General features: G+C 42.1%; 1 protein-coding gene across 4 annotated transcripts in view; it reads left to right on the plus strand.

Moving 5' to 3' along the window:
- zfhx3b (zinc finger homeobox 3b) overlaps positions 1 to 20,607 on the plus strand; it is a 505,913-nt gene that overhangs the window by 86,630 nt on the left and 398,676 nt on the right. Inside the window, exon 2 of one of the 4 annotated variants that reach the window (XM_072595978.1) lies at positions 9,034 to 9,283. The exons of 2 other annotated variants lie outside the window; for them this stretch is intronic. The gene's annotated coding sequence lies outside the window, so the exon portion shown is untranslated. Of the gene's footprint in view, positions 1 to 9,033; positions 9,284 to 14,893; positions 14,948 to 20,607 lie in introns of all 4 variants that reach the window. One more of the 4 variants, XM_072595979.1, reaches the window with a different exon arrangement.

The raw sequence follows: 20,607 nt of genomic DNA on the forward strand, positions 1-20,607 counted from the left end.
AAGTGGCAAATGGAGTTCAATGTAGCTAAGTGTGAAGTCATTCACTTTGGTAGGAGTAACAAGAAGATGGATTACTGGGCTAATGGTAGGCTACTTGGTAGTGTGGATGAGCAGAGGGATCTTGGTGTCCATGTACACAGATCTCTGAAAGTTGCCACCCAGGTAAATAGTGCGGTGAAGAAGGCATATGGCGTACTGGGCTTTATTGGTAGAGGAATTGAGTTCCGGAGTCCTGAGGTCATGTTGCAGTTGTATAAGACTCTGGTGCGGCCTCATCTGGAGTATTGTGTACAGTTTTGGTCACCATACTATAGGAAGGATGTGGAGGCACTGGAACGGGTGCAGAGGAGGTTTACCAGGATATTGCCTGGCATGGTAGGAAGATCGAATGAGGAGAGGCTGAGGCACTTGGGGCTGTTCTCATTGGAGAAAAGAAGGTTTGGGGCGATTTGATAGAGGTGTACAAGATGATTAGGGGTTTAGATAGGGTTGACAGTGAGAACCTTTTTCCGCGTATGGAGTCAGCTGTTACTAGAGGACACAGCTTTAAATTAAGGGGAGGTTGGTATAGGACAGATGTTGGGGTAGATTCTTTACTCAGCGGGTTGTGAGTTCATGGAATGCTCTGCCAGTATCAGTGGTGGACTCTCCCTCTTTATGGTCATTCAAGCGGGCATTGGTTAAGCATATGGAGGTTATTGGGTTAGTGTAGGTTAGGTAGGCTTCGGTCGGCGCAACATCGAGGGCCGAAGGGCCTGTACTGCGCTCTATTTTTCTATGTTCTATGTTCTATGATCATTCAGGCTCAGAATGGGGGTTACCCTATTGGCTGAATGAACAGCACATTACATCAAAAAGGAGTATCTGCTGCTCTCCAAACCCTTCTCGTTCCGGACCCACAACGACCATGAACCTTATCATCACTTGAGCAGAGTCCATCATGACATGACTGATGATGAAATGATCGCCTCCACCTCCCACAGGACTCCTGCAAGGTTCACCATTTCTGGATCACTTCTGACTAGCGTCCAGCTCTTTTTAAATTATTCCCCTGAACTTCTACATTATTGAGTTGCCAGGGTTCACTTTGCAAAGGCCAGTGGCATGGTGCAAACCACTTTTGACCAGCATTTGAACCCTAAGCATGTTCACTCTGTATGCATTGCAAAAGGATGATGAAATGATGCAAGGCATATTACGTAGGAGCTTGCAAGTGCATGCTTTGTAGTATTTACCACTTCAGTGTTCAAGTGTCCAGCAGACATGGAGCCCGTGCTTTCACCCATCACAGTGACCCTGACTCCAGCTTCCTTGGGTGTTGTCCCAGGGATTTGCCAGTTGCAGTTAGTGTTTACTGAACAGCAAGTGATGGCAGGGAATGTAGCTCTGAGGACACCATCAGCATGGGGCCACATCTTGTTGCCAGGTTACCCCCCCAAGCCTGCATGTCCCCTTTTACCTCATATTGCCCTGACTATGTGTATTTTCATCCAACCTCCCCGAATGTGGAGAGCCACCAGATTAAATTTAACCACCAACTCTTCTTACTACCCCAAATCCCAAAATGGCACATTGATGATGTCCACTCTAGTGCTCTGTGCTTCCCCTGTGGAGGTTATGGTGGTGATCTTTGCCAATAAACATCCCCCCTCCAATATACTGCAATGCCATTTGATTTTGTTTTATAGGCCCCCATTCATCTTGAATTTCCCTCACCGCTGTCCTTATCCGCCACCACCAGCCGTCAATGCCCTAATTCCATTCGGCAATGAGTCCACCCTTTCTCCGATTGTGACCCCTTGAACTTTGCTGAAGCATCTCACACAGGCTCCCAGGACTCCATTCACCCTAAATCACCTACTGACTTCAAAAAGCAGCAGTTGACATGACTGACTAGACACCTGACGGCTGTCTTTGCAGCTTCCTGACTGACATTCTGCGGTTTCTTTGACTGCATGTGATGGCCCTATAGGACTGACTGTGGCGCACTGCCTGGACTGTAGTTAGACATGCTTCTTGATTATGCACAGTCTGAATAGGCAACTGACCATGGCCAAGCTCCCAAACTGTGTACAGACTGTGCCCATTAGTTAACGACTTAGTTAAAAGTTGCTCCTGGTGTTGAGATAGATCTTTCCACACTGCTCATGTGATTCTGCCACGTTTCTCACCATAGCCCATGTCATTTAGTCCCCTATAACATGCCACACAGTATTTCTTGTTATTCCAGACACATGTCATTCATCAGACTGTTTATGTTTGACATTTTCCATTGATTTTGTGCAGACAGTTTGCAACTGTTTGCCGACATGGTAACCCAGATAGTCCATGAAATGTCGATAGTCATGAAGCATTTTGGATTTGGGTATTGTGAGATAAGAACACGACCAAATATTTGATGACAACAGAAATATAATGCAATGCAAACGTGAACTGCTTGAAGTATTCAGCAAAGCTGGTAACATCTCAAGGAGAGAAAAACAGAGTTAACTTTCCAGATGATCTGATGAGAGGTCATGGATCTGAAGCATTAATTTATTTCTCTCTTTCCAAATGCTGCCAGATGTGATATTCATCTGCAGCCCTTTCCGCTTTTATTTTAGATTTTCAGCATTTGCAATATTTTGCACTAGCAAGACCCTATTGAGTCATAGAGATGTACAACACGGAGACAGACCCTTCAGTCCAACTCATCCATGACAACCAGATATCCCAACCCAATCTAGTCCCACCTGCCAGCAATTGGCCCATCTTCCTCCAAACCCTTCCTATTCATATACCCATCCAGATGCCTTTTAAATGTTGCAATTGTACTAGCCTCCACCACTCCCTCTGGCAGTTCATTCCATACACGTACCACCCTCTGTGTGAAAACGTTTCCCCTTAAGTCTCCATTTATATCTTTCCCCGCTCACCCTAAACCTATGCCCTCTAGTTCTGGACTCCCCGATCCCAGGGAAAAGACCTTGTCTATTTCCCCTATCTGTGCACCTCATGATTTTATAAACCTTTGTAAGATCACCCCTCAAGCCTCCGACGCTCCAGGGAAAGCTGCTCCAGCCTATTCAACCTCTCCCTATAGCTTAAGTCCTCCTACCCTGGCAACATCCTTGTAAATCTTTTCTGAACCTTTTCAAGTTTCACAACACCTTACGATAGGAAGGAGACCAGAATTGCACGCAGTGTTCCAAACGTGGCCGAACCAATGTCCTGTACAGCCGCATAATGACCTCCCAACTCCTGTACTCAACACTCTGACCGATAAAGGAAAGTATACCAAATGCCTTCTTCACTATCCTATCTACCTGCGATTCCACTTTCAAGGAGCTGTTAACCTGTGCCCCAAGGTCTCTTTAGAGTCATAGAGGTGTACAGCATGGAAACAGACCCGTCTATGCTGACCAGATATCTCAACCCAATCTAGTCCCACCTGCCAGGACCTGGCCCATATCCCTCCAAACCCTTCCTATTCATATACGTATCCAAATGTCTTTTAAATGTTGCAATTGTACCAGCTTCCACCACTTCCTCTGGCAGCTCATTCCATACACTTACCACTCTCTGTGTGAAAACGTTGCCCCTTAGGTCTCTTTTATATCTTTCTCCTCTCACCCTAGTTCTCCTTGCATTGGAGGAGCTCAGGGGAATTGATACAGTGGCAGTTACTAGTTAAATTTAACAGGGAAAAGTATGTGATCTTTTATTTTCAGGGGTAGCATAAGGAAAAGATAAACCAAAAAGTGTAAATTTAGAGGAATAGAAATACTTGGAATAAGGGTAAAATTGTATATGGCTCTTAGTGGTGTGGGTGATGGTGAGATTTGTGGTAGAATCAGTTGAGAAGTCCATTGAAGCTTATCTTGACCTCGCTGCATTTTTTATACATTTGACAAGGGGAGTGTCTCGCTTGGCAGCAATGAGTTGTCAATGAAGGAGGATTATAGTTTGTTAAACACCTTATCAACCCCACAACTCACCTCATTAATATCCAGCTTCAGAAATGTGCCGAACAAACCAGGTGTCGAGACTGGAAGTCCGAATGGGTACTTGGTGACTTCAGCTTACCCGTTGGCAGAGAGGAGCCTCCATTTTACTCAGCACCAGCAGTACCTCAGGATATGTTTATGCATCCCTTATCTGTGTATATTGGCAGCTGACAGTAGCCAATCCTTCATGATCACTGTGTTCCCTCTCTGTGATCCACTTGATCATTCTGATCATTCAGGAAGCATAGACCTGCATTGCAGGGCACATTGGCGTCTAGCATTGAGAGGCTGCTGCAAGGACACTTTGAGACCAGGGATACATGCCGAGCTCACTGAATGAGACAAGATTGCATTTCAAGGTTGCTCACTTGCCCTTTTTGCCAGTACCTACCTGCATGCCCACAACATCCATGCCTTGCTGTGCCAGTTATCACAATCAGGTGCTTGGGCATTTTTTCTTGCTGGTCAGCAGGCCTTAGCCCGGGGGCATATGTCTTGCATAAGGCAGTGTGCTACTTCAATTGCACACCTGGACAATGTAACAGAAGGTTATACGGCAAAACCAATGAGTTAGGGCCAGTCCTGTGGCTTCATACCGGAGGTGCAAGGCTAACAGTGCCAGGTAAAGACATAGGCACCACTGAGGCGACTGGGTATTTCCTGCCCAGTTAGTCTATTGGGTCCATCCAGTGAAACCGGAAAATGGTGGAGGGGTTGGGTTTGTGGATTAAATGAGGTCTGCTATCATGGGAAGGAGACTTGGGAACCAATTCTTTGGGAATGGGGGCTACAGGCTGGGGAAAAGGAGAATTTAAAATTATGAAGGACTGCAATAGTATTTGTAAAGGGGTATGGGGAAAACCTGGATGAGAAGGGGACCATGCAGGAGGGAGTTTGTCCATAGTCAGGAGCACCCTGGCCCCAAGGGGGAGGTCAGTATATGATGACACTTGGCATGCTCACTTTATATGTCAGGGTTTGAAGGCATAGGTGGGCAGGTAAAGGCTCATGTAGACAGGTAGGGGCCTGGAGAGGTTTGAAGCCCATGGGGTTCATGGGAAGGGCTATCAGAAGGGGGATCTGGATATTAAGGCTCTCATCAAACTGTAAAAGTGGGCTTGGAGCACCAACTGAGAAGCATTTTCCTGCTGTCAAGCAAGTCCTCTTCAGCTTCAAATTGCAGAGTGGAGATGTAGGGCATGGCCACATGTGAAGATGTCTGAGGGCTCTGAGTGCCTTAGGGTGCCTTGTGGCACTGCCATGTCTCCCTGTAAGGAAGTGGACATCTGGATTGCTCACCAGGGCTCCCATTCCTCTGTTGTTCAATCCTAAAGTAGTGGCAATGGAGTGCTGGTGTTTGAACCTCTAATGAAGATGCTGAGGGTGCTGAACGTGGCTGTCCATGGTAGCCGCCAAGCTGCCCATGGAGGCAGTCAGACAGTCACAATGAGTTGCTGCACTGCTGCAGCTTCTGGACAACCAGTGGCACACAGCTGTCTGCCGCCTCCATTCCTCCCTGTGCATGGATTTTCAACACCCAGAGGTTCCTCTCCTGCCTGGCGCTTGTCCTCTGTCTGCCTGTGGCTTGAAGTATTTCTTTGGCAGTCAGCTGAGGAGCTGTCACAGTGAGGCACCCACTAGCTTCTGCTTCCAAATTTTCAAAGGCTAATATTTCTGCTGAGGTATCTGTATCTGGCTGGTGGAGGAGAGAGCCTCACTGATGTTTCCTCTGAGGTCTCAGTACTCTTGTCCTCAGAGATCGAGAAGGTGGCTTCTGTTGGAACAAGTCATTTCTCCATGGAGGTGGTGGACATGATGGCACTACTTGCGAAACAGAAGAGAGAGAAGATGTCCTGGCCAGTAGGATAGAAGTGGTGTGCAATGATTGAAACTGAACATGCGTTGAGTGGCACTCACTCAGTTGGCAAGATATGGATGACTTGGCATCAATGAAGGAGCAGATCCAGTCTTCCCCTGAAAGGGCCAGGATTCTCTTCTCATAGAGGCTGAAAAGTATCCTATTACTCATCCAGGGCCCTTACTACATATTGGGGGGCTGTTTTCTCCTGGAATGAGAGAAAGAGAGGAGTTGAGTGAGGCAAAACTGGGTGGCATGGCTGTTCATCCTGGTGCAGGCTGGTGAGGCTGGTAATTGAGGAGGTAGTGCAGAGGCCATGCAGCGTTAGTGGTGTGGGAGGTGGGGGGAGATGGTAGTGAATGAGGGAAGATGCTGCATGCATTTATGAGAATGGCAAAATGTGAGCATTGGTGGGAAGTGGGTGCAGTAGCAGAGAAAGAGTGAGGTAGCCGAGCGAAGATTGTGGCATTTACCCTGGAAGAGCAGAGATAGTCATTGATCTTCTTGTGACACTGCTGGCCATTTCTCTGCACCGTGGAGCATCACTGAGCCAGGTGGCTTCTTCAGACTAGCCTCCTCTCCTGGCTGTCAGGAAAGAGGATGCCCTCTTTTCCAACCCTCTGTCCACCAGGATCTCCAGGTTTCTATTGGAAAATCCTGTGCCATCTTCCCCTTCTCTGAAATGTTCAAATTCAGTCCTTGACCAAGGAGGGCAGCTGTGGAATGCAGCGTTCACCCGTGCACAGCAACCTTTTGAGTATGGCACAGGTTCAGGGATGTTGGTCTCTCAGCAGATATCCAGCGAGTGGATAGATTTTCAGGTAATGGAGCATGGTAACATGAAGCTAGAATTTAACCCGAAGAAAGCCGTGGGTGGAGTAAGTAAATAATGAGGTGCTTTTGCTAAAATACAGAGAAGTCTTTTCCTCAATCTTGCAGTGAAAATCCTTCCCAAAAACATTACACATCTTACACTTCATCAAAAATATATAAGATTCAGCCCTACGTAGCTGTATTTAAGAGTAAAACTATTTCCAATGATTGTTGAATTGGTGTCTAAAACACACAATTGTAAGATTATCACCTACAGCTCAAAGTGAGATGTTAGGAGTTTTTCTATATTTCACAAGTATGGTTTGCTAATCCCAAAATAGTACAGATATTTTGGAGTTCTATTAATTACCATGTCTGTTGAAATTATGGTCACAAATGTAGGTGGCTTTTCATTTAATTAACTCCATATAACATGTACTTTATGAATCTCATGCAGATAAGTAGGAGAAGAAATGGGTTTTTCAATACAGAAATATTTTGGAGTTCAAACTGCCCCAGGTAAATGATTGATTATTTCGGTCAGTGCAGACACAATTGAAAGTACTCATTGTAGTGACTTTTGTGAATTCACTTGGATTTGTTGAATAGTTGAGACATTGGTTACAGGGTAAGGCAAACTGTAAGTACTTAACCAGGAAGAAATGTTAATTGGCAAAAGGTCCCACTGGCTACCTATTAAGTGAAATCAATGGAGAAATCCAGTGTTCTTTTCACAAATCAGCTCCGTTACAGTGGCAGGTGTAGAACCTTGGGAGCCACTTTGTGGACAAAATCCAAGTAAATACATCAGTGTGTCTCGGTTAAAATGAAGTAGGACCATATGTAATAGACATGCTCTTCTATCAGAAAGACTACAACGCAGTTATGAGACATCACAAATAAAAAGCAAATCCTTTGATTATCTCTCTCTCTGTTCCCCCACCCACCATCCTCCAACAGCAATACATGGGTAAATGGGAAGAGGCTGAGCAAAATAAACAGATCACTAGATTTCCTTGATTCGAGTGCAGCGTATTTTTGCATTGACAACGTGGGAACACTGGAAAGTAAGCTGGATTGGCACAGTGCCAAATTTTGACATTGGCATTGAGCTGTAGGAGAGAAAAGCACTTTTACATTTGACTGGAAATTGGAGCAGATCGGCCAAGGCACTGCTTGAGGCGGTGTGGCTGTCTCTGTTCAGTGATCTAGAATCAATTTCTAGACGTCATCCTCGAGCATGTTACACAAATTCTCCATTTAATTTTGAAAAAGATGTTTGTAATTTAGACTATTTACTCTGTTAACTTAAAACAGTTTGACTGCAGCTGTAAATGTTGCCAGTTAAACTCTGCTTACTTTTGCATGTGTCCCTGCTGGTTTTGTTTTTTATTCCTCTTCCAAAAAGAATGCATTCTTTGCTTCTACAGCAACTAGTGCACATTCAGTCCTTTGTCCGAAGGACATTGATGTGTAACTCCATATACTGAGTGTACATAGTAAGGTTTGGTACAGGGGTGCCACAGACAAGCTCAACCAAATCCATCTCCCCTTTGGAAGCAATTATGGCATGACAGTCAGGAGCAACGACTAGAGTTATTGAGTTTAATTTATTTCATTCCACTCATAGGCATTGCTGGCTGGACCAGCATTTATTGTGTGCCTTTAGTTGCCCTTGAGAAGGTGGTGGTGAACTGCTGCAGTCCATGTGCTGCAGGTCAACCCTCAATGCTATTCTGGAGAGAATTCCAGGATATTGACCTATAGATACTAAAGGAATGGCGATATATTTCCAAGTTTGGATGCAACTGGTTTGGTGGGGAACTTGTAGATGGTTGTCCTGTCCTTCCAGTTGGAAGTGGTTGTAGCTCTGGAAGGTGCTAAATGAAGATCTGTGGTGAATTTCTGCAGCGCATCTTATTGTTAATACCCACTGTTGCTACTGAGCGTTGGTGATGGAGGGAGTGGATGCTTGTGGATGTGGTGCCAATCAACAGGCTGCTTTGTCCTGATGGTGTCAAGCTTCTGGATTGTCTTTGGAGTTGAACCCAACCAGGCAACTGGGAAGTATTCCATCACAGTCTTGACCTGTGTCTTGTAGATGGTGGACAGGCTTTGGGGAGTGAGGAGATAAGTTACTCACTGCAGTACTCCTAACTCCAACCTGCTTTTGTAGCCACTGTGTTTATGTGGTGAGTGCCATTGAATTTTTGGTCAAGGGCAAATCCCCCTCCCCACCCCACCCTCCTCTGGATGTTGATAATGGGAATTCAGTGATGGGAACACAATTGAATGTCAAGGATCAGTGCTTAGATAGTCTCTTATTGGTCATTGCCTGGCATTTATATGGTACAAATGTTTCTTGTCACTTGTCAGGTGAAGTTTGGATTATGTCCATATCTTGTTGCATTTGAACATGAATTGCTTCAGTATCTGAGGAGTCACAAATAGTGCTGAACATTGATGAACATTGGTGAACATCCCCACCTTGGAGCTGATGATGGTCCTAGATGAAGCAGCTGAAGATGGTTGGATCTAGGCCCCTCCACTGAGGAACTCCTGCAGAGATGTCCTGAAGCTGAGATGACTTACTTCCAACAACCACAACCATCTTCTTATGTGCCAGGTAGGACAAAGTAGCCCACTTAATTGGCATCTCATCCTCCACCTTCAACATTTACTCCCCTCAGCCCTGCCTTATAAAAGAATAAGGGCAGCAGATGCATGAACACACCACTATCTGTAAGTTCCCCTCCAAATTGTACACCATTCTGACTTGGAACCAGATTGCCATTTCTTTACTGTCACTGGATCAAAATCTTGAAACTCCCTTTCTATCAGCAGTGGTGGTGACCCTACACCCAAAAACTGTATGGTGCAAAAAGACAGCTCACCAACACCCTCTCGGGGGCAATTAGAAATGGGCAGTAAATGCTGGTCTAGATTATATTACTTACAGTGTGGAAACAGGCCCTTCGGCCCAACAAGCCCACTCCGACCCTCCGAAGAACAACCCACCCAGACCCATTCCCCTATATTTTCCCCTTCACCTAACACTACAGGCAATTTAGCATGGCCAATTCACCTGACCTGCACATTTTTGGACTGTGGGAGGAAACCGGAGCACCCAGAGGAAACCCATGCAGACATGAGGAGAATGTGCAAACTCCACACAGACAGCCAGCTGAGGCAGGAATTGAACCCGGGTCTCTGGCGCTATGAGGTAGCAGTGCTAGCCACTGTGCCACCATGCCGTCTAGCCTATAATGCCAACATCCCACAGTGAATCTGTGCTGCATCCTTTCAGTTGCATCAATAACATCTCAATAATGTAGAACTGACAGTCATTCATCTGTGATCTCACCCACATTTTATGTAGGAATAAACTATGCCTCAAATATAAACAATCTTACATTGAGAGCGTTGTAACCTTAGAATATTCCAAAGTACTTTACAGCTAATTATGAATTTTAAGCACAATTACTGTAGGCATGTGGGAAACATGGAAGCTAACTTCTACATAGGAACTCTGAATAGATGATAACACTGACCAGATAAACTACATTTTAGTGATCTTGACTGAAGAATAAATAGTTGTTATATACTACAGAAATTGGGCATTGTTGAAATAACACACAATTTGTTGAGCTTTTTTTGCCTTACACTTATCAGGATAATTCACAAAAATTTCAATTCAAGGGGAAAACCAGCATGTGTGCTGCGTGAGAGAAGAGTGCTGATTGTTTGCAAGTCGACTCTGAATGGTAGAGATTTCCCATGGGAATGCACCAGCTGATGATGATTGGTTATTAACTGCCAGGTTGAATTATTATACCAGACAGATTGACTCTGATTGATCAGAACGTTGTCCTGAGAAATGAGCAAATGAATGGCTGCTACTTGTTGAGTTGAGACAAGAACAACATGTGTGCACATTCTTTCTGTCTGCAAAGAACAGAGTAATCTGTTTTAAGACAGGTGAACCACACTGCGAGCCCAACTGACAATTCTAAATTGGTTGTCAGCATAATTCTTTGGACAATCTGAACTATACAACAAATGTCCAATTGCAGAATCAGATCTAAAGTGGGACACTGTGTTGTGAGTTTTGCAATTACGGACTGTTCAGTGCTTTGCCTATTTTCAACAGCTAAAGGGTGTATTGTTTGACATGATCCATTAGTCTTTGGGTAGTATAGCCTATCTATATAGCATCACATCAGTACTGGAATTCATATATCAAATTGCGCATTTGTGTGATAGGTGGAATGGCTTTTTGACTTAAAGGAAATATTCTGTTAGTAACAAACAGCACTTGTGTTGCTTCTGCATATCAGCAACATAAAGCAACTAGCTTCATCTATTGCTCAAACCTTTGAGGTATCTTACTGTTGGTAATGGTACATGGTAATTAGAGGTAAAACAAGGCATTTTTCAGGACAAGGACCAACCACCTTATGGGCCCTTTTATGAGTTTACACATTATTCAGCAAGAAATGGTCAGGTAGCTATTACCCTGCAAGATAACTTTGATATGTTTTCAGCATCACTTATGCAACATGAACAAATGGTGGACTTATTTATAATATTTCCAATAAAGCCATTGTAGTGTGTGGAACTTCAGAAATCCCAGCATGAGAGCAGTCAGTTGAGTTCCCTTTCTTCAATGTCCTTGTTGAGGAATTAGCCAGTTGGATGTTTTTTATTGTAAGCCTTCTTCAGTGATCACTATACATGTTAGGATTCTTGCCTCAAGATTAGCCTATTGACAAACTTATCGATGATGACCAAAGCCATTTGTTCACTCTGCAGAATTGGTGGCGGAACAGAGTGCACCGTAGCTAATCTACAGAATAATGGCCACCCTGATCAAGTCATTTTGTGCTATATATCATGCAAACTCATGAAAAGCCTTGCGCAGTCACTATTGGTCTTGGAGACTGCACAGTCTACCTCAGGTTATCTTGGAAGTGTAAGGTATCCCAAAGTTTGAACAACAGGTGAAGTGAACAGTTTCACACTGTTATTCTGCAATGAACAATGTTCACCACTCGCAGGATTCTGCAGTCAAGCCAACAACATGTTCTGCCTATCACACAAATGAGTAATGTGGTGTGTGAATTTCAGTGTTGGTATGATGCCAATAGTGCAGATTGTACAGCTTAAAGGCTTGCAGATAATATTAAATGGCATTATCCCTTTGACTGTTCACAAGAATCATGATATTGGCCAAATGCAACCAGCCCGTGCTTGTAAAGGTCACAACACAATGTCTAACATCAGCCGTGATTCTGCACTTGGTTGGATAATTCTGAGTGTGTGAAGAATGACATTAACAATGCATTTAGGATTGCCTGCCAGCCAGTCTTGCAGTGTGGCTCACGTGTGTTCTTGAAACTACTTCTTTAACATACGGGTCCCTGTTTTTTGTGGACTAAGGACATGTAGGTACACACTACATCTAAACAGCTCCTCAATGGTTCACTTGTCAGGCCAGCGTCCTGACTAGAATCAATCTGTATTGTATAAAATTTAAGCAAAGCTTATAAGTTAACTGCTAACCATCATTTATTGGTAAGGTGATGTCACCAACGTCTGACCAGACCATAATGTTACTCTCTCATTAGAGCGCAACAGCTGGTGGTGGTAACCTGAGGGTCACCTTTTGCCTAAGAGAGGTATTGGGTCTCAGTTTCACGTCTGATCTGAAACACTGGCTTTGGCAACAATGCTGTACTCCCTCAGTACTGCATAAATCCCTGTACTCAAGCTTTTGAATGGAATATGAGCCCACAATCATCTGATTCAGAATGTTAAGGTTTACCAACAGAGTAATGCTTTAAATTTCATGTTCTAGTAGCTTTCTAATGATTTGTTCCCCGTGAGGTACAATTCATAATGCCTTTCAACCATAATGCCTGTCCTCACCCACTCCCACCCTACCATCCCTCCCTAAATTCCTCTGCTTTTCAACATTACAGTCTTTTTTGCCCATTCAACACTCAATTTTCTAGCAAAACACATTTTGTTGAATTATATGTATTGGGCTATTTTCCTCCCTTTTCCATCATCTGAGCAATATTACCTGTTAAAAAGACAATATTAACCTACATTGAATTGGAGAAGTGCCTCTGGAGAGATCCATGCAAATCCACATTCTCAGACCCATTTAAATGACCATTCATTCAAGGTGTGGTGTAAGGTGTGAATGGCCTGCAACTTGTGATTACAAGTTTTAGAAATATATGCGTGTGACTAGTTGGTCAGGAATGGTTGAGTTATAAATGGACTAGGTTGCTCAATGGTAATTTGTATCATGCGTGAGGCATGTCCCTGGTAAATGAGGCTGCAGGGTAGCCTTAGCATGCCAATTTTAACCTGGAGTTTTCATCCAAGCCTGGTCCTCGATCCAGTGGACATTCCATATGACATTGATGTATGGCTGCTACCTCTCAACCATTTGTCCTATTAGGAGGATGTCCTGGAGCAACAAACATGTCATCATTCAACTTGCTCTCCTTGTGCAACAATGCATATTAGAATATGCTAAACCTCAAAGCACTGAATATGTATATATATATGAATATTACATAACTAACTTGTATATATTGTAGTTTTGTTTAACATTATCAATAATAGGAACTAAGAGTCATGTTAATTTTTTTATAGCTCCAGATTAACGTTTGGATTTCAAGGTCCAAATTTTCATAGACCCAAATGCAGTCCAATGGAGGGGGAGAAAATGGTCTCATTTCTATCTCTGCCCTTGGCATTTTCACAAGGGTGGAGGATGGATCAGACCATGGAACCCAGCCACTCCCACTAAGGATTAAGAATGAAGTGTGCTCTTGATTAACATTCATGGAGGCAGCTAGATATTAGCAGCTATCAAGTTTTACACCAGCTGCATGAGGATCTGAATCACTGTTGGAAACAGAATGTACTTAAAAGGGAAGTAAAATATTTTTGAGTCTTTTACAGTTCATCACAACATGGTCTAGCATGAGTTTTATTTGTGCTCAGTCAGGAAATTATGACAGTTCTATGATTAGAAGATCAAACTACCTCTTCAACAATGTGTTAGCCAGATTGTTAGTTCTACAAATTAGCAAGTGTCAAATAGAAGCTCAGCATTGTAAATGTGTAAGAATCTTCTTCAGATGAGTTAACAAGGCTCACCTAATGAATAAAAAAGTAGACTATGTTTCACAGTATTGAAAACATAGCCTTGTATGAAAATATGTAAGTTTTAATTCCATAAAAACTATAAAAGATTAATCTCGATATCTGTTGAGAGAGCAGTTCTGAAGTAGGTTTGTTTACTTGTAATGTTTTATGGGCTCTTGGCTATAATCCAACTGTTTAATGGTTTTATAAATGCTTGACAGCCTAGACATAACTGCTTTGAAGATTCTGTTTACTTGGAGAGCGTTTTTATTTGCTCACAGGATGTGGACATCACTGACTACGTAACATTTATTGCCCATCCCTAATTGTCAAGAGGGCTGTTAAGAGTCAACCACATTGCTATAGATCTGGAGTCATATGTAGGCAGACCAGGTAAACATGGCAATTTCCTTTCTCATAGGACATTAGTTAACCAGATGGGTTTTATCCAACAATCAATAATGGATTCATATCATCATTAGAGTCTTAACTCCAGATTTTTCTTCGATTAGAATTCCACTATCTGCCATTGCAGGATTCGAACCCAAGTTACAGAACCTCAGTTGGGTCTCTGAATTAACAGTCCAGCAATAATGCAATTAGGTTATTGCCTCTCTACCAGTTTTATAGCTGTTCATTATTTTAATAGGGCTTATCAGTTCCATTTATTTAATGGATAATAGATGAGAGTGAGCGTATTCTTTAAAGTCAGAAGATACAAATTTATATCGATGATCCAGTGATTGCATGGGAAGTACTGAATTGACTTTTTTTTGGGAATGGAATTGCATCTTTTAACCTGTCCACTCTGGCCTTATCTATCTTCAAGCCTATTAGGAATCTGGACTTCCAGGAGAATCCCTAGCAGTCTTGGTCGGAGGTTAGCTTATAATGTGCAATTAGTTTATAGCTAGGTATAGTTTGTAAACTAAAGGGATCAAAGAAGACCAGGCAAAATTAGGAACAGGATACTGAGTTGGATGATTTGCCCTGATCATATTGAATAGCAGAGCAGGCTTGAAGGGCTGAATGGTCTATTCCAGCTATTTTATGTGCTTCTGTGTTTCAGGTCTCCTGATTGCCAATTCTTACCTGAAAATTCTGCCCCAAGAATCCAACATAAGTATGTATTCCCTAAAACACTTGCTTTGTTCTCTTGGATTTTGAAAGCTATCACTAAGTTCAAAAGAAGCCATAGCTATATCATAATTAAAGAAATCATACTGTTGTTTGTGTTTGAATTGGAGGACGTGGCTCAACCCTCATTCGCTGCTTAGAGACTGAGCTGAACACTGGTCTACACAGTACTGTTTTGAATTAGACAGATGATGTGATTCTGAATGTAGCCATCCTTTCACTTCTTCCATGTTGTCACTCATTTAAAATAGAGTCGAGAGTGTGGTGCTGGAAAAGCGCAGCTGGTCAGGCAGCATGTGAGGAGCGGGAGAACTGACATTTCAGGCATATGCCCTTCTTTCAGGAAATAAAAATGCTAAGCCCTTCTTAATGAAAGGTTTATGCCCAAAGCGTCAATTCTCCCGCTCTTCAGATGCTGCCTGACCTGCTGTGCTTTTCCAGCACACACTCTCGACTCTGATCTCCAGCATCTGCAGTCCTCACTTTCTCCTACTCATTTAAAATACTCAACACAAAATTAAGCAAGATGAAAGTTCTTAAATTTTGTCTCAATGAAATCATCCAACCTGTTACTGCAGGGAATTGTTACTATTATAGTGAATCACTGAGACAACATTTTTTAAATATGAAATGGTTAATGTGTCTTCTTACATTTTTCTTCCTTTTTTGGGGAATAAAAGGTGGAAATTTTTTAGTATTTGAGAGGATGAAAAGGAAAATGGAATGTGCTCACTAATCAATTTTCACTTTTTAATTTTTCTTGAGTAACTTTGTCCTCCTAAAGCTATCTTAGTTTTAAAGCCAGGGTTCTATTATTCTGCTCATGAACATACATCATGTGTGAGCCCTGGCACTGAGCATTGGAAAGTTATCTAACCAATGGGAGAATTAGAAGTGAACCTTATTCTGTCTTTTTCTTATCGTCCCGCAGAATCATTCATGTAAGGACAAGTCAAAAGTATTTTCTCAATCTTTTTAACTTGGGACAAGGTGAAATGCAACTGCAATGAATCACAAAAGCTGAGAATGGAGATTCAGCAAATAATTATGCAAGCAAAGTGCTATGTTAGCCTTTATTATAAGGGTCTATTAGAGTATAAGAGGAAGGGAATCTTGGAGGGAACGCATCGGTAGTACCGCATACTGGTTTGGACGCCTTATCTAAGGAATTACTTGTTTGCCTGAGAGGGAATGCAAGGTGATTTCACAAGACAGGATGAGGGATTATCCTATGTGGAGAGATCATGTGGAAAAGGCCCATGTTCTCTATAGTTTAGAAGAATAAGAAGTAATTACATTGAAGCAGGTACAAGTATTCAGGCACTTGATATGCTTGATAGTTGAAGGGTTTTCACCTAGCTGTGGAGTTGAGAACTGGGGAGTCTCAGTCTTCAGGTGAGGAGTTGACCGTTTGGAACTAAAATGAGAAATTTGCAAACTCAAAGAGAGAGATGGATCTTTGGAATTCTTTCCCACAGAGGTGTGAATGATCATTTGATGATTATACAGAAGACAATGATCGATTCATTTTTAGATACCTAGGGGAATCAAGGTACATGGGGATAATGCTGGATGGTGCAGTTGAGTAGAAGATCAGCTATGATCTATTCAAGGCCAGAGTAAGCTTGAAGGACTCCTTGATATGAGAAGTTGAGCTACGTTTTGAATTAAATCAGTTAGGCACAGTTAAAGTGGAGCTTTTTTCTCTCTAAGAAGCGTAGGAGTGGTTTTCTGTATAGTTTGAAGAATCACTTAGTTGTTAGGTGTCACTGAGAATTGCTTAGCACACACAAAAATGCTGAGTTGCTGGAAGCATGTAATTAAAAGTGATAACAGTCACACTGAAGCAAACAGGTGTCACTTCTGGAACAACAAGACCTATTATTGTCTCCCTCGATACAGATGTGTATAGTACAAAAACTTTAACGTTGGGTTGCTGCTTTTATCTGTGAGGAGTACAGAACATCTTGATTTACATACAGCAAGCTGATGAAATAAAAGTGATAGAGTGTTTTTGTCTACATTTGCCTTGGACTGCGAATTAAAATCCTTCAAGGTCCCAGTGGTAATCCTTGCATTATTTGTCCAGTGCAATTTTGAGCTGTAATTACTGGCCTGCAGCTAATTACACTCCTTATTGCCCTATCTTGGTTTACGTAGGAATGTTTCACTATGTCAGCAAAGGTCAAGATAGATTCCCTTTCTAAGTAATCTTTTGCTGTGGCAAGTCATGTTCAGCTGCCAAGGCGAGGATGGTGGCTGATGGGACAGGCTTGAAAGCACAAAGACGGTTGAAAGATACTTTGGAAGAAATCAGCCGATTTACTGATGAATTCAGGAACATAACGTCATTTCTCGAGCTGGACAATTGTTTTTACAAAGCTGCTTTCAATATAAGCTTTAATAAACTCTGTAGCATTATGAGGTTGTGAGACCTGGTAATTGCATAGGAGCAGTTGTGATGCCCTTAGGCAGCAGTGGAAAGTGCTAAGTGCCGCGATTGTGCTTTTCAAGTCTTCTGAAAAAGTTAATTAGAGCAGCTTTAGTTTAATTTATATATATTCAGCTTTTTTGATTTTAAACCTGGCTTTATTTGATTTGCATAGTTGGAAGTGGATTTTTTTTTTGTCTTTTTTAATATACCTTTCTTCAAATTGAGAAAAACCTCCTTTAGACTGTAATATAGTACAAGTTCATCTGTAAAATTGCTGAACTAGTGCAACTTGTCCGACCACTTAGGAATGAAGGGCTTGTCTCCCACTCAAGGCAAATATAGATAATTTGCTTCGAGTTGTGTCTTTCTCTATTTTGGAGCAGCTAAATAATAAAGTGGGAGATATCGTGTAATGAGAAAAAACTAACAAGAAATATAAAAATCTGACAGTTAAAGCTTCTCAAGTACATATAAAGAAAAAGAGTAGGTAAAGTAAGTGTTGGTCCCTTTAGGATGAGATTGGGAATTAATACTGGGAAATGAAAAATAATGAAATAAACTTTGAACAAGTTTTTTCCAACTGTCTTTGTAGTAAAGGACACAGAAAGCATCTGAAGAAATGCTGAAAATCAAGAGGTAAAAGAGAGGAAGGAACATAAAACCACCACATGAGAAAATGTTCTAGAAATACTGATGGTCCTAAAAGCTGACAAATCCTTATACCTAATGGCCTGCATCTTAAGGATTTAAGATAAGTAGCTTAAATCAATGACACCCAGTTTGGGTTTCATCAGAGCCACTCAGCTCCTGATCTCATTACAGCCTTGATTCAAACATGGACAAAAGAGCTAAATTCCAGAGGTAAGGTGAAAGTGACAGTCTTTCACATCAAGGCTACAATCGACTAAGTGTAGCATCAAGGAACCTGAGCAAAACTGGCATCAATGGGTATTGGGGGCAAACACTCTGCTGGTTGGAATCCTATCTGGTATATAGGAAGATGATAATGGTTATTTGAGTTAAAAATCACACAACACCAAGTTATAATTCAATCCGAAGTACTAGCTTTCAGAGCGCTGCTCCTTCGTCAGGTAGCTGTGGGGCAGGATTATAAAACAGAATTTATAGCACAAGATTAGAGTGTCATGCAGCTGGCACAATATATTGAACAAACGAAGATTGCTGTTAGGTCATCATTATGAACCGAAACCTGCAACTCATTCTAAAAGATGAAAGACTTAACAACAATCTGGGTTTGTTCAATACATAGTTTCACTTACATGACACTGAGATCTTTTGCTATAAATTCTGTGTCTTATGTTCCTGAATTCATCAGAAAATCCTGCTCCACAACTACCTGATGAACGAGCAGAGCTCCAAAAACTAGTACTTCGAAATAAACCTGTTGGACGATAATCTGGTGTGTGATTTTTAACTTTGTCCACCCCAGTCCAACATCGGCACTTCCACATCACTGTTATTTGAGGTCAGTCATCTCAGCTTCAGGACATCTTTGCAGAAGTTCCTCAGAGTATTGACCTAGGTCCAACCATCTTCAGCTGCTTCATCAATGACCTTCCTTCCACCATAAGGTCAGAAGTGACGATGTTCACTGATGATTACACAACGTTCAGCACCATTTTTGACTCTTCAGATACTGAAGCAGTCCATGCTCAAATGCAACAAGACTTGAACAAGTGGCAAGTCACATTCACGCCTCATGAATGCCAGACTATGACCATCATTAATCACAGTCAATCTAACCAACACCCTATGATATTAAAGAGTGTTACCATCAGTGAATCTCCCACTATCAACATCCTGGGGGTTATCGTTGACCATACTCTCAACTGGATTCGCCACATTAACACAGTGGCTAAAAAAGCAGGTCAGAGGCTAGGAATATTGTGGCAGGTAACGCACCTCCTGATTACCCCAAGCCTGTCCATTATCTACAAAGCACAAATCAGGAGTGTGATATAATACTCCTCACTTGTCTGGATGAGTGCAGCCCCATCAACACTCTAGAAATTTGACATGAGCTAGGGCAAAGCAGTTCACTTTGCATCCAAAAGAACCACTCCCTCCACCACTGATGCTCAGTGACAGCAGTGTGTATTATCTATAAGATGCAGACGTTCACCTTGAAAACCCAAGACCTCTTCCATCTAGAAGGACAAGGACAGCAGATACAGGGTACATGGCAACACCACCATCTGTAAGTTCCCTTCCAAACCATTCACCATCCTGACTTGAAAATATATTGCCATTCCTTCCTTATGTTGGGTCAAAATCTTGGAATTGCTTCCCTAAAGGCATTGTGGGTCAAGCCACAGCAGGTGGTTTGCAGCGTTTCAAGAAGGCAGCTCATAACCACCTTCTCACGGGCAGCTAGGGCTGGGTTATGTAGCCCACAATTGAATAAAAAAAAACCTGAAGAGATAGTACGTTGGTCGTAATACTTGGATTTAAAGCAGAACATTGACTGGGTGTCACGTAAAACAATTTTGTGCAAGATTTTTATTGTGGATAGAGGATTGGCTAACAAGCAAGAGATAAAAACAATTACTGCAGATGCTGGAAACCAGATTCTGGATTAGTGGTGCTGGAAGAGCACAGCAGTTCAGGCAGCATCCAAGTAGCTTTGAAATCGACGTTTCGGGCAAAAGCCCTTCATCAGGAATGCAAGAGTCAGGACAAATGGGTAATTTTCAGGTTAGTAAATTGTAAATAGCAGAATGCTATCAAGGCCTGAGCTATTTACAATCTATATTAATGTCTTGATTGAAGTGAGAGGCTATAATTTAGCCAAATGTGGTTATGATGCAAAGGTAGATAGGAAAGCAAGCTGAGGTAAGGATGTTAAATAAATATGCAAAGGGATGTATTGATAGGTTGTGTGGGCAAAAATTGAATAGATGGAACATAATGCAGGAGAAAAATAGGTTGTCCAATTTGGCAGGAAGAATAGAATAGCCAAATTTTATTGAAATTGAAAGAGAAATGCATGCTGCTTAACAGAGGGATCTAGGTGTCCTTGTACATGTTTTACTATGGAATATTAGTCTTTATTGTAAGGGAGAATGCAGTAGAATAGAAGTCTAGCTATAATTGTAACAGAATAGAACTGAGACAGCCTTTGGGCTGCTGTGTACAATTTTAGTCTTCTTACTTCATGAAGGATATGCTTGTGCTGAAAGCAGTTCAGAGGA

The sequence above is a fragment of the Chiloscyllium punctatum genome, chromosome 26 (assembly GCF_047496795.1).
Source record: "Chiloscyllium punctatum isolate Juve2018m chromosome 26, sChiPun1.3, whole genome shotgun sequence".
Classification (NCBI taxonomy): Eukaryota; Metazoa; Chordata; class Chondrichthyes; order Orectolobiformes; family Hemiscylliidae; genus Chiloscyllium; species Chiloscyllium punctatum.